Here is a 14,776-nt window from a genome sequence, read left to right as displayed (position 1 = left end):
GATATTTGACTCTGTGTCAGCGTCTCTTCTTGGTTCTGTGGAGACCCAGGAAACAGAGCAACTCCAGGAAAACTTACTTACTATACAAATATACACAGATAAAGATTGGTAGGTGTGTATATCCAATGCTATATTACATATAAGTGCTCCTCTGGTAACCATCACACTGCATACTTTGCACATCGTTTATCCAAAGCCATAATAAGAGAATGGAGCGTTTCAGGAATGTTTATATTTCCCAGATGTCATGTAAATCTGACTTGGTAAGAAAGTTATTGGTTTACCCAAATAAACAGAACCATTAGTTAACCACAGAATCATCTAACCGCAGTCCAGCAATGACTTTTATTAAAATAACTGGAATACTTTAAATAGCCCCAAACCCTTAAACAGCTTCAAAGTCTTGACAGTTTCTGTGCACTGAATACCAATAACACCTGCAGTCATGTAAAATTGTCAGTAATCACCAGTGATGGTGTTTTCTTAGTGAGAATTCCAGGAATTTAAAAAATAAAAAATAAAATAAAAAAAAGCAGCAAAGCTTTTATTCATCGCCTCATCTGAGTTGTTAATGCGGAGAATTCATTAAAGCTCCTCGGGTGGATTAGCATAACTCATGAATATGCATGCGGAACGTTCGCTCCACAGCTCAGTGTGTCATCACGAGGCTTCGTGACACACGGACACACGTACAGAAGGACGAGTCACCTCGCGCGCTGACACGTCGCGCCCACGCGCGACCATGTTCACACGCATAGTGTATTTACACCCGGGAAGGAAGGGGGAGGGGGAGGGGGGTGAAACGTCATCATCGTCATTTTCCGTCAGGTGAGTCCCTGCCACACCTGACCGAGTCTCACAGCTGTTCCGACATCCGGCCATATGATGCGTTCAGGTGTGACCGGAAGTGAGTGTTTGGGAGGCGTGGTCAGTGATCCAGGCGTTTACTCAAGTACTAAACTGAGTTATTAGTCATTTATTTAATTTTAATATTCTATTAGTATGTACATTTTAGATGGAAATACTGAACGTTTTGTTATATATAAAGCTTTAGTTACTGCTTATTTATAATGTATGTTTCATTTTAACAAATAAAGACATGTAGGGATTTATGAATGATTCTGTTTTGTCATCAAAGTTTGAATGAAAAATTGATAATCAGTAAGAGGTTTGATTTGCTCCTTTCCTGAATCTACACCAAAATTAACCCTCATCCAAGTTTATCATTAGTCCTGATGGCCAACCAGTCAACCAACCAGTCAACCAACCAACTAACCAACCAAAAACGAGGGAAAACAATTTAAAAAAAAAAAAATTTCATTATAAAAATGGTCATTGGTCCATTGCCGCTATATAAACAGGAAAACAGCCTGGCTTTGCATGAAAAGCATCAATGAGTATCTAATTATATTATCTTTTAAGGTATAACTTTCACTGTATTAATACGTTTATTTCTAAGGCTACCGTTAAAGAATCATCACAGTTTTTGCTCGGACCAGAAAAATCACTGCATCCTCCACACAAGATGATAACTTGTTAGTAGCTACCAGTTTGGTTCTAGAGGGCAATCTGGAGGTGGTCGCTGAGGAGAGGATGGAGAGAAATCCGGATGTTATCCTCAGGTACCCTTCCCATCCTTCCGCCCTAAGCTGATGATGATGATGATGATGAGGAGGAGGAGGAGGAGGAGGAGAAGAACATCCGGCCTCATCCCTCCCATTGGCATGCCACTATAAGAACCGGGGCCGGTCACTGTGCCAGTAGCCCTCAGGCTGCACAAACCACCCACCTGTGAGCATGAACGCAACTCATTATTTATTTATTTACAACAATATGAACGTATGCATGCACATTTTCATACTAGAATTACTATCTTGTCTGGCCATGAGAGTGAAAATGTGGATTTGTGACACTAAAAGGACAAAAAATATGCATTGACATCTTCTTAGCTTGATGAATTTAATTATTGTACATCTATTTATTTAAAAAATGTTCTTCAGAATGTGTAATCTATGATTTTATAGCAACAAAAAAAGAAAAACACAAACATAAATTAATCCCTTCAATCAGAACGTTCCATCGCTGCTCTGACACATCCGATGACGACTCCACTCCGAGGCCACCATAGGCCTTTTCCACACGCCCACTCCTAATCCCAAAATACCTGCCAGCAGCTTTAATTAACTGCTGCAGCCCCCTGTCAAGCCCAGATCCCTCCCCCACCCCCCCCTCCACTCTGGGCTTCACAGTTGCCTCCAGTCCAAATGAAGCTTGCAGCTCCGTCGTCACAGCGAGCCGTAAAATCAGAGGCGAAAATAAACTCTAAATCACACGTTCAGATGGTGCAGCAGCAGTGTAGGTGGAAGGTTTCGTGTACAGCTCGATCTAACAATGAATCATGTTGTCCTCCATCCTCCCATACCACCTGTGGTCACACCGTGCTTTTAGAGCCACCTCCTTCTTGAGAAGCCTCTCCATCGATCCTCTATAACAATATCTAAAAACTAAACTGGGTGGGAATGGGTACAGTCTGCAGCATGGAGGGGATATTCGACAGATCTTTCAAGGGAGAGCACGAGATGAAGATGAGGAGAAATTTGGGACAAGAAAAGCAGATTGATGGTAAAAGTGGGAATTAAAACTGTGGCGTCGTTTTCTTCATCATTCAACAGCAATGGCAACTTTTAGCATCGACTGAAGCTAAAGCTGCTGCAGCCAACTACACTATTTAGGTCTTTGTCACAGCTCCTATAAGCTCCTAGTAACCAGTGTCTTTTCTCCAAGTAGTTGATTGGCCGACCTTGAGCAGCACTGCTTCCTGGTTCACGTCAGGCCTGGCTGTGATCCAATCACCGTCTGTCTCTAATCTTCCTACAGGAAGCACACATCCCAGTTTGTTCATGTCGATTCAGGGTTATGCCACGTTCACCTTACAACACTTCACACATACATACCAGCAGTAGGGATGTTTTTTGCCTCTAGTGCTCATTGATTGCCCTGATGGGGCATTGATTGCAAGGGAGTCCTCCTACGACTACTTGGGAATATGGACTGATGAAAAGCTTTCATTTAATGTACCGTGCATGTATAGAATTTATTAAAGAATCTAAAATTGAAGATCGGCTTTTGCTTCAGGAATAAATCATGCTTTACATACTATTGCAAAGAAAACCACTTGTGGAAGTAATTTTTCTTTCTGTCATTGATTACGGTGATATACTGTTCTCTAGATGCACGCATACTCCTCTACCTTAAAGAGACTTGTTTCAGCTTCTCTGTGTTTTCAAATGCAAAATCTCTCACTCATCACTGCATTCTTTGTGATTGGGTTGGTAGGACATTGATAAGCTTTTATATACAACAACACTTGTATTTACTTACCTATAAAACTCTAGTGGGTAAACTCCCAGAATACCTCAGCAACCTTCTTTCTATCAGCTTTAGTTACATTCTGTAAACCTCTTAAGTGGTTGCTTTCTGAATGTTCCCTGATTTTTGATGGATCAGCGTTCTCCTATCACACACCATGGTCATGGAATAACCTACAAAAACACTCAGACGGCTGCTACCTTGGCCAGGCCTTTCTTGTAAAAGAGATTTATAGTCTCAATGGGACTTCCTGGTTAAATAAAAGTGATAAATAATCAGAGGAAAAGGGTAATGACAACCTAGAGACTATAGTTCAGATACCAAGATACTGCAAGATAGATGAATGTTCCTTTCAGCATCACACTCTATAGTGTAAAAAGTCTGTCTTTCCACATTGTGTGTGCTTTAAGTTCACCCCAAATGCTTATAAATCAAGCAGAAATCAAGGGACATAAAGAGAAAGTTTGTCCTCCCATCCTTCAGCCTCTGAATTTTCATGATAGACTCCTGATTTCGCTGATTCCACAGGTCACATGTGGAGTTCTGAATTCTGACTTGAGCGGAAGCTTGGCTTTTAGCAGCCTAGACAGACATTTGTCTTAGTTGGTGGACTGTGGAAGGAGAACAACTGAAGCAGCCTCCAAATGAGCCTCCATATTTTCTAAACGTGTTCCCAACTGGTTTGCCACATCAGCTTTTGGAGCTAACATCATCGCAATCATGTGTGGCTATCTCTTTCTTGCAGCTCTAGATAAAAATGGTAATAACTGATTATTCTTGCAAGTGCTCCATCCCATAATTCTAAAATCCGGGGCATCTTCTGAATGGACCCGAGCTGAGATTGTTTGGTTGAATGCGACTAGAGTATGTTTGCATGACTCAAGTGTGCATTCGCCAGCCTGCGTTTAACTATTTTTAATCGCTACCCAGGAGGACACATCGCTTGTCGGAAGTATGGCGACATGTGTTTTTGTTGGTGAATCACTGCATCGGCAACTTGCCTCTCGGATCGAGCTTCAATCCTGCCTCCTCCTTTTCAATCCTGTTAGAGACGCTGAGCATGTGATCTTCCTCACGTTTGCACGCGGAATGTGTGGATTTATCACACTTCTTTGTACTTGTGCTGTCATCAGAGGCTGGAGCTGAGTCCGTGCAGCCGGCGTTGAACTTCTCCTGAATGCAGGTGAAATGTGCAAAGGAATGAAAGAGAGTGGATCGTCTGAGCTGGATTGCTCAACTTCGACCCCCAAATCCTCTCAGAGTGTTTCCACATCCTGTCCAACCATTGGCTTGCCCCCTTTCATGCCTTCATAAACATTATTCCAATGTCTCCTCAGGACAACCGGTATTATTTCTGGAGAGGAAACGTTCAGTGTGTTTGTGAGCATGCTCAAAGGAGGGGAAGGAGCTTTTCCAACAAGAGGTGTCAGAGCAGTAGAATGTGTTCATATATGTACATAGATGTTTGTGCCCTTGTGTGCATGCTTGAGTGGGGTCCAATTCTGAGGCACTTGTTCTCCTGCAGGGTGCTGTGATGTCATCCTCCCACCTCTCCGCTGTGTTTTCACACCAGCATGAGTCACGTCGCTCCAGCTCTCTGCATGGGGAGGTGTGCGTGAGCATGCAGGGGCAAATGGGAGGTATTTTCAGCTTGAATTCTGTCTGTGCCTCTGCTTTTTTAAACATATCCTAGGAGTTCTCTGTAAGTTCCTATCCTCCACAAAGGGAGGCTGTGATGTGAGGATCATGGTGCAGATTTGCTTTTGAGATGCAGCTCCAGGTGTTGATCTGCACAGTTCCAAAGACAAGACAGACTACATTCATACACGTGTCTCTAATGGTTCTTTACCCACTGGCAGACTGAATGTGAGGGAAAACCAACAACGGAATAAGGTTCTGCATTTATCTCTAACTTTTCCTACTTGATTCAACATTGCCTCTGGCGTACGGCGGGAGCCTCACCCGTAAAATATACAAATGGTAAATAATTGATGGACAGCCTTTCCTTAGTCTTGTCTGTGGTTTGTTTGTTTAAGCTGCTGGCATTCTGCTGCGTGGAAAGGACTTTGAGGCATGTTCAAATAAGGCTGACTGCAAACGGCCTGTGATGAAGCGATTCATTTGTAGAACTCTGCTTTAAACTGAGCCTGTCTACCCATAAATCCCAGGCTACAACCTACTATATATGCACTTCTCTGACTAGGAGACCAATATTTGTTATGATAGTAATACATCTCTGAATTTGTAGGGCATCCAAGGTGTATTTTTTCAGCATTTCCTTTAATTTCTCCAAAAATAATGCATACATATTTAGGTGATACTGAGTGTATGCTTGAGTTTGTGCGATATGATGCAGATCCTAATAATCCTGATCCACCAGGTTACAACTAATTCAGTGAACTGATATTATAAATTATAGGACAAACAGTTTAATTTTAAAGCTTGATCAAATTAAAGGGTAATGGTGGGTCTCTTTGAAGGTATGTACTCCAGTGTTTGGAGCAAACTTTGCATGTTCAAGTATATAAATGTATAGGATGTCCTTGCAGTCTTTGACAACATGTGAGATCCAAGAAACAAACATTGAAAGTGTGTTTAAGTAATGAGTGGAATGAACCCCATGAGCTGTTGTTAAGTAACTGAAGTCTGCCAATCACTCAAACCGGTGAATAACTCTGTTTACTCGCACAAAAGCGACGTGCAACAAAACACTAATTGCGCACGCACACTCCAATTAAGTCACGTTGGTTTCCACTTGTGAAAAACAAGCGCATCAAATTCTGTGTATTTTGAGAGTGCTCTCCCTGCATAATGCCCCTCAGTGGCGAAGACAAAAGAGCCAGTGTATGTGAATACTACTTGTCGCCATTCTTCATGTCAATCTCTATTAGCGCAAGAACCTTGTTTGAGTGGAACTTGCTGAATGGGGCCCATTCTTTTCATTCCTCTGCCTCCAGGGACAACGCAGCCAGGAATTCCACCACTCTCCCACTGTGGGTTACTGTTGACATGTATCCCACAGGTGGTCGTCGCATGTCTGGCCTCGGTACTCAACATCTTAATAACTCTGAGACAGATTGTAGTGGTCGGCCGCTACTGTGTCACAATCTGATGTTGTAACGTCAGATGTTCATGGTGTAAAAGAGAAAAACACTGAACTTCAAAGATGAATGTGAACATATCGGACAGGATGCATGGAATAAAAACAAAGCTTACAAATAGTCTGAAAATGTCATATGTCCATGTTTGAAAATGAATTTAAATATTCTAATCAAAATCAGGAAGGACATAAAAAACATTCAATGCTTGAGTGTATTGTTGACATATGCTAATGCTAAATTCAAATCACAAAAGAAGTCAGTGAATATAATTAGTATATTGTATGAAACTGAGTCAAGATAATGCGATCTGCACTCAAACTGAAAATATTAATTCTGACCATAGCTTGTAATGCACAATTTGAATTTTTGTCCTAAAGATACTTTACAAATACATTCAAATGTTTTGCTATGAAGTGTTTCCATTACCACCCTTGAACTGGATCTGAACTCAGCATCAGCAAAATACCTCAGGCTGGGGGGATCAAAATTGTTATCACAGGACCAATATTTGAATTTCAGCAAAAATGAACACATTACAGGAGCCGTAACAAGTGTAACGGATATGTTGAACAGAATCCGGGCTTTGCTAATTTCTTTCTCCCCTAACAGTTTTGCAATTTCAGTTACACATTCAAGGAAAATGAGCTGGAAAGTGAGATGTGAGAAATATCAACAGCTTGTAAAGTGTTTATTGCATCATTGACACACAGACACGCACACATACACACATGCTCCTTTGTGATAGAAGTCTGTGCTGCATAATCTGCTTCTATATCATTCATAGTTTAATCTAATAATGGAGTTAAATTCATGAAAATGTGTTGCTTAATTGTTGGTGCAATTTAGTAAAATTAGGAAGACTCTAACATTTTATTTTTATCAATCAAACTGAATGAAGATATAGGACCCTTTTTATCCAGTATAAACTATTTTCACAATTTTCTCCAACCCTAGGAACAGATGCTTCACTGTTTTATTGGTTTCATTGTCAATTATTGTCGTGATGTCTCTTTCCTATGCTTTAATCCGTGCTGAGTTTCATCCTCTGGTCTTCACAATAAAACTAATTCAGCTAATCCTGGGAGAGCAGTTCTTCACCAGAGAACAATACAAATCGCCCACACAAATTTCCGCCCCATGACAGAACAGGGTGGGTAGTGTAAGGACCCATAGAGCTGCAGGAACAGAGAGGTTTTCATGATGGTAATCTCTTTTTCTTTGTCATTATTGGATCTTTATGTAATCCTGTATGGCATTTTAGAATAATTGATGCATAGATGGAAAGGGGAAATAAAGAGAAGGCAGAGGTAAATGTAAACAGAGTGACACAAGACGAGAATGTGAAATACTTAATGTATAATTATTGACAGGAAAAAAAACAGACAGGAGAGAAAGGATTGAGAGAACAATAACGTAACTATTCATAGGTGATTGTGTAGGAGGGAGCAGTGAATTCATGTGACACCCATAATTCACCCACTCCTTATGTTGGTACTTGCTCAGCTGCTTTAATTAGGGCTGTGTTCCTTCCCTTATATAATTAAAATGTTTATGCTGAAATAATTAGTCCTTGCGAGGAAAGCAAAGCTGGTCTTAAAGTACTTAAGTTACAATAACAGTTTATATATGTATTATGCATACACAAAATTTGTCGTTGTTGCAAATTCTTATTGGTTTTTCCAAATATCTCACACATAGGAAGGCGTGATGTTTGATGTTTATCATATGACGCAAAATGTGTTTGTATGTTTATTTGTTTGTTTATTTGCATAATCACAGCAACGTCACAGTTTTCATATATGGACATTCACTGGATGATGCCTTTGCTTCTCCTGGATAATAAATGTAACACAGCTATTTGTTCCGTGTCGTATGCAGTCCTCATCAAAAAAGTCACCAGTTGCTTGACGAGAAAAATCTATAGCTAAAAAGCCCTTCGGATTCTGTTGCCAGAGCAACGCGTTCCCTCTCTTTACATCCTCTCGACCGCAATTTGCCCAGCCGCTCTTTGTTTTTTTTTTCTTTTTTTTAGATCCCTTTCTTTATGATCTCGCGAGACTTGACGTTTACTGTAACCTTTTACAACAAGCCTCTCCGGGAAATATCGCGAGACTTCGAGCCGAGAGGCGTTGACCTCGTCGTCGTCGTCGCGAGGCGGAGCGAGCCGACGGAACTTTGGATGAACTTCTGATTTGAACAAACCGAGAAGCGGTCGGAGGAGTGCGCGGACATATGAAGGTAAAAAAAAAACAACCTCCCAGCTGTTTTTAGGCTACCAACTCTTTTCACATGATTCGTTTGTTGTGAAGCGGCCGTGGCGTCTTTTTTTTTTTTTAATTATTTTTTTATTTCGTACGCCGGTGACTGACCTGCGTGAGCCCCATTCTTCCTGTGTGAAGAGCCGATAAGGTGGAAACTAATAAAGGTGAGTCTCTACTTGGTCTGTTGTCGATACACACGAACGATGTCACCACCGTCATCTTTTAATTAACACCAGTCTATTGTTAAATATTTATTCAATAACACGCGTTTTATTCCAGGTATAGAATTCCAGGTATAGAAACACCCCCAAAAAAAAAGTTTAGCTCGCTGTCGTAAAATTGCTGCGTAGTTTGTCACGGCTTTATTTATGTAGCTAAAAAATAAAAACAAAAAAAATCAACCTTGTTGTTTTAATTAGCTAAATACGAGCTTCTTCTTGAGATATCCCACAGTTTAAACGTGAGACAGCGACCCATAAATAAGCAGGAAACCGGTGAAAATGCCCGTCGGATAACGGTATTTGACGCCCGGGTAAGTGCGTGTCTGCCCGCCGTGGAATTGGGATGGCTAGCTACAACCGCTCCGGTGGGTTTCCTGTCATTATCAACCTTGCTGTCCATTATTTTATTTTATTTATTTATTTTTGCTCCTCAGGAGCTCATCTTGTGCACAATCACGTCCGTAAACAGTGCAACTCGTTGCAGCGCATTGCCGTCGTTTTTCTCTGGGGCATCAGATGTGGATGGACAGACATCCTCCAGGGACGTGCCACCGTTTGTTGGTTTGTTTGTTTGTTTTATAGGCAAAGTTTGTGAATCGTCTCTTCTTAAAATTCGCCTTTTTCAGTCAGTCAGATTATTTATTGATTATTCTCCCAGCGGATTATGGAGTGATTATGGAACGACGCACGTCGTGTGACGCGCAGGTGATCAAATGTGACGTTAAAGCGTCATTTCTAACCAGTTCTCTTGTCAAAACCAGCCTCATTAATCAAAATGGCCGTCAGTGTGGAGGGGTCTGATGTGAGCAGTGATGTAACTGTGCTTCAGTTAAGTGATAAAGCCATAAACGCCTCGACAATAAAAGCATTTTACCACAGACCGGTCAAACTAATCTCTGAGTAAAACACTTTTGTAGGTTATGCTGGAGCTTCATTTAAATGATAAAGTTCTAAGACTTTTTAAAGTTTGCTTATATGGAAATTTGTGAGCCTGGTCTGAGCTCTGTTCTGCCCCAATGACACCTTGTGAGGGTGTTTTATTGTAAGTGGGACCCCCTGTAGCTGCTTGGTCTTCTGTTCTTTCTGCCATTTCAACTTCAGCTTCAGTTCTCCAGGGGGCACACACACACACACACACACACACACACACACACACACACACACACACACACACACACACACACACACACACACACACACACACACAAAGAGAGAGAGAGACTGCTTCTTCCTTTGCCAAGTACTTAAACAGACAGGTCAAAGAGATCTCGTCACTATTCATCGGGTGGCCGGGGTGGGTCAAATTCTACTTGAAACACAACAGCAGCATTCGGGGAACTCTGTTACCGAGACAACATTTCAGCTGCTTTGTGCGCCTTGCGTACCTCAGTTGTTGTGTCAAGCCTCCCTAAAAAATTTGAGCATCGGATGCCACAGCCCATCCTTGTTGGTGACTGTGAATGCCTGTAGGCTGTGTTACATTTCCAATATTAAGTGGGCTATTGAAATTGAGCGTGTAGGTGGAAACATGCATGTTCTGAAACATATGTAGGGTGGCGAGGGAAAAGAGAAATGTAGGAGTTGTTGGAAAAGATTTAGCAGGTGGCGTGCTTCTCAAATTCAACTCTTTCATTTTTAATTATGGCAGGGGTTTTTATTTGTTATTTCAAATAAAGATTTTCCCTGGGTTACTGCTCATAAGCATAATTTTTAATTTGAAATTTGTATCAGATGCACTGTGATGGGATGAGGTCCCTCTTGCAAGACTTTTGTAAAGTGGAGTGTAGGCATATCTGGAAAATGCAAAGTTTTTGGCATCGCTTGCAGCGAGGAATCTGGCTAATGCAAAGGCAAAAAAAAGATGTTTGTTTCATGGCTGGTCAACTTGTACTTTCTCTCTCTTTACATGCAATGTAATAGCACAGATACCTGCTGAAAACAGACTCCTACCTGTTTACAACCTCACTCACTTGCCTCCCCTCTCGCCCTGCTTCTTTCTTTCATCTTCTCCTAGTCCTCCCATCCTGTCTCACTTCTGTTGCTAGTTCTTTACTCTACACCTCCCACAAATCCCTCCCTCCTCCCTTCTCCCGTCACTGTCGGTGCCTTTTCCTCTTGCCTTCCTTCCTGTTGTGGAAAGCATGCCAGGACTCTGACATTCTCATCATCTCTATCGACGTCCCTTACCTTATCTCTCCTTCTCTCTTTCTGCCATTACCCCTCCCTGTCTTAGGTCTTCAGTTTGTAGTTTCTATGTATTTCTGTTTCCCCCCCTGCTTCTCCGTCTGTCTGAACGCTGGAATTTGGAATGCGTTTCCTATGTTTAAGGTCTTGGGGTGGGCTGTCTTTTGAAAAATACCAGAGCACTACTCATCAACAGTAAACTGATCACAGTGCAGAGCAGAATGATTTAATCAAACCACTGGCTCCCAATGAGTCAGTTTTTGTCTGTGTAAAGAATTCAAATTCACGCCTTTGCTCCAAAAGCACTGTATATTTCTTATATTAACCAGAATGTATGTCAGAACTTTTATTTATAAATTTATTGAAAGAAGGAAAATGATGCCACAAGAAGAGGTGGTTAACTTTCACAATTCCACTGGCGATGAATGAACATAAAATCTAAATATTCATTGTATTGGATACCCTTTTTTTCTTCAGTTTTTCCTAGATAATGGAATAACTTCTTAATTAGAAAAGTATGAGTGGTTTATAGCATGTTAAAGAAGAGTGTATTATGGATAAAAGCTTAGATTTCAGTTGTGACAGATGAGCAAAAAATTATACAAGCCTCATGAAACAATGACTAGGCAGGCTAATCCATGCAGAAGTGAACAGAAGGGACAATTTGTGCAGATGGAAAGCTTCGAGAATGAGAGAGAGTGTAGGTATTATGAGAATAATTCCTAAATGCTTTCAGCCTTAGCCATGAATGTCTTCCAACTGTAGAAGTTAGAGTAAAATGTACATTCCAAACAGCTTGCTTTGATGACATCAACAGTAATGTGTTTAGGATGCATAATCCATATTCATGTCCTATAAGAATGAAATGTTTTAGACTCAAGATGTGTTTATGTACTGTTTAGAACATATGTGGATGGAGCCTTTTAACATAACTTCTGCTTTAGTTTCAAACATATTTGGAAACATTTTCAGAGAGCTTATATATACAGAAGAGTTGGATAAAATGAAGCAGTACCATTGGAAATGGTTGAGGGCAGTCTAGCTGTAGCTAAAGAAAGGGCACAACAAAGGATTATGGACACATCACATAACAAATAAGTGAATTAACGTTAAGAAACTGTCAACACTCAAATCTCCTTGTACCCAAAGGCCTCAAAGCCTACCATCAAGTATGTTGTCATTGATTTTGTCACTTTGCATGAGTGTATGTGTTGACTGCTAGGTTCTGTGATTTATTTGTGATCCATCATGAATGATTTGTAGAGCTTGGAGAACAACCATAACATGGCACCTGTCATATTTGATTTCTCAGGATACTGTTTACTCAAGTCTTCCATTCTTTGACAATTGATGGTGACATCACAAGCACCTGACGAGGAGAACCATAAATCCACCCTTGAAGAAAACAAAAACAAGCGCATCAAGAAAATTTCCACTGAATGCTTTGCCATTTGTTTCCAGCAGACAGTGCTCTCAAAATCTTTTCTTGCTGAGTGATGAAATTAATAGTGCTATGGTTGACTGCCTAGGCTGGTATTAGTGATAGAAGTGCTTTTGTGACCCCGTTGGATTTGGTAATTGCTGTTGTCTCTCCAGTGCCATTTTGAGAGAATTCACATGAGTGTGTGAGAAGCTGCAACCCTAAATTTATGCAAGCTATTTGGCAGGAAATTACAGAGCTATTCCCACACTCAAGAGGTAATTTGTCAGCCAGGGACCAGATCATCTCTGTTACAACTTGACGCACAAAGTAAAATTCAGATTTGGTAACTCAAACTTAATCTCCATCAAAAATACTGAGGGCTGAATGCTAATTGACTTTTATAAAATGTTTCTCTGCATCTGGAAAGACATTAGTTAAGTCTTGCAACACACGCATGTTTTGGAGGGAATGGGTCATTGGAAGTTGGGTACAATTTGCAAGACATCAGTAAAACCTGCTTTATAGTGTTCTGAACACACACAACTCCAGCTCATAATGAAAACACAAACCAGCACAAAATATGAAATGCCGCTTCCAAAAATACCAATGGAATATCTTCATACTAGATCTGGCTTTTCTGTTTTGAATGAAGTCCTTCAGAACTGCTATAAACACAAGTTGTCAGACAACATGCTATGTTTATAAGTCCTTTTTTTGTATAACCTGGGCTCAAATCGAATATCATCCCAGTTTAAAGAAGAAAATCATCAGGTTTATCACAACTGGCATGAGACACTTAATGTACTGTATGTGTGCTTGCATTTCTTATGCAGTACATTGACAATGTCCAGTATTCTCACATTCAGAAATCTGCAAATTTTGCAAAAGTAATATTTTTGTTTTATGGGTATTCCAGTTCATTACGAGATTAACGTTTATGTGTTACATCAAAATTCATATCTGGTAGATAACTTATCAGCTAAACTAAGTTCAAATATTTGTATATTCCAAGAACATGAAAGAAGAAAAAGACATTAGATTTTTTTTGCACACTTTTTACATGGATTCAGATGTTGCTTGGTAGAGTAAGAACCAGTTTGCCTGTTATGAAATTACCAGTCTGCAAGAATGCATGCATTGTGACACACACAATGGACCATCAACTTTAATACTTATTGTTGTGGGGATTTCACAAAAACCAGTTATGGTTTGCAACAAGTATGCTTTACATCCAGTTCTGCACAAAAGCACAATAAGAACTCATCAGTGTTGACAGTTTAAGAGGACTGTTGTATATAATACTAGTAGAGCTTTCAACACTTTAAATAAATGTGTTCTAGAGGATATCACATCGTAGCGCATAGTCAAGGGAAAATAGAATAGAGCATGAATTGTATGATTGACCATTGACAAAAAATCAGGAGGTTTCACCTGCTGTAACCATGGCAGCATTGTCAAATCACCCTTCACATAATTTGCATAATCCAGGACCATCTAAACTGACAAAGTGCCGAATCAAACAGTCATACCATCTAAGGTACAGGAATAATACTCATACATTTTTAATTCTAAGATACTGGATGAATGATAATCGTGATAGGACACAGGAGATTATGATGATGTTTTACAGTTCTGCAAAGTACATTGTATTAAGAGATTAAAAGAAGTTTTATGCGACTGTTTTACCTTAGGCAGTCCTGTAATTGGAAGCTTTAGCCATAAAGCCCCATTCAGACTAAATTGGTTGTGAAGGGTGAATATATTCCTGTCTGAAGCAGCGACACTGGATATTTCTTCCCCTCTCCCTGTGGAGCCCTGTTTTCTTTTTCAGAATCACAGAACTGGCATATCGCTCTGCATGGTAATTCACAAGTTTGGAGTACAATCAATTTTAGGGAAAAAAAAAGCTTTTTTCAGCACATTAATCCAGTTCAGCAGATAATCTTTAGCACTAGATCCAAACTCTAGGCTGTGTTTGTGTACCTATAGATTAAGAGTCTGCAAATTCAATTCTTCTGGTGATGCACATCAGCGACAACAGAAAACCATAAGAACATTGTGTTTACCAGAAATCATCTGCTAGGCAATGTTATGCCATCCAGAACAATCCTGTTTACACAGAGCATGGCTAAGCTTTACCACCCATATTCCCGTCAACGTCAAACCCATCCTTATGGAACTATGCTGGCACTCAAGCAGTCTTGTCTTTGATGCCTG

The 14,776-nt window shown here is 40.4% G+C and overlaps 1 protein-coding gene across 4 annotated transcripts in view; it reads left to right on the top strand.

The window, feature by feature from the left end:
- The first annotated feature begins 8,633 nt into the window (after window positions 1-8,633).
- sipa1l1 (signal-induced proliferation-associated 1 like 1) overlaps window positions 8,634-14,776 on the top strand; it is a 54,088-nt gene continuing 47,945 nt past the window's right edge. For 3 of the 4 annotated variants that reach the window (XR_011038920.1, XM_068342157.1, XM_068342155.1), the window contains exon 1: window positions 8,776-8,895. The gene's annotated coding sequence lies outside the window, so the exon portion shown is untranslated. Of the gene's footprint in view, window positions 8,709-8,775; window positions 8,896-14,776 lie in introns of those variants that run through there. The other variant, XM_068342156.1, reaches the window with a different exon arrangement.

The sequence above is a fragment of the Antennarius striatus genome, chromosome 19 (genome assembly GCF_040054535.1).
Source record: "Antennarius striatus isolate MH-2024 chromosome 19, ASM4005453v1, whole genome shotgun sequence".
NCBI classification, from domain to species: Eukaryota; Metazoa; Chordata; class Actinopteri; order Lophiiformes; family Antennariidae; genus Antennarius; species Antennarius striatus.
The sequence above is the reverse complement of the archived record's forward strand: the minus strand, read 5'-3'. Positions and strand labels throughout refer to the sequence as shown.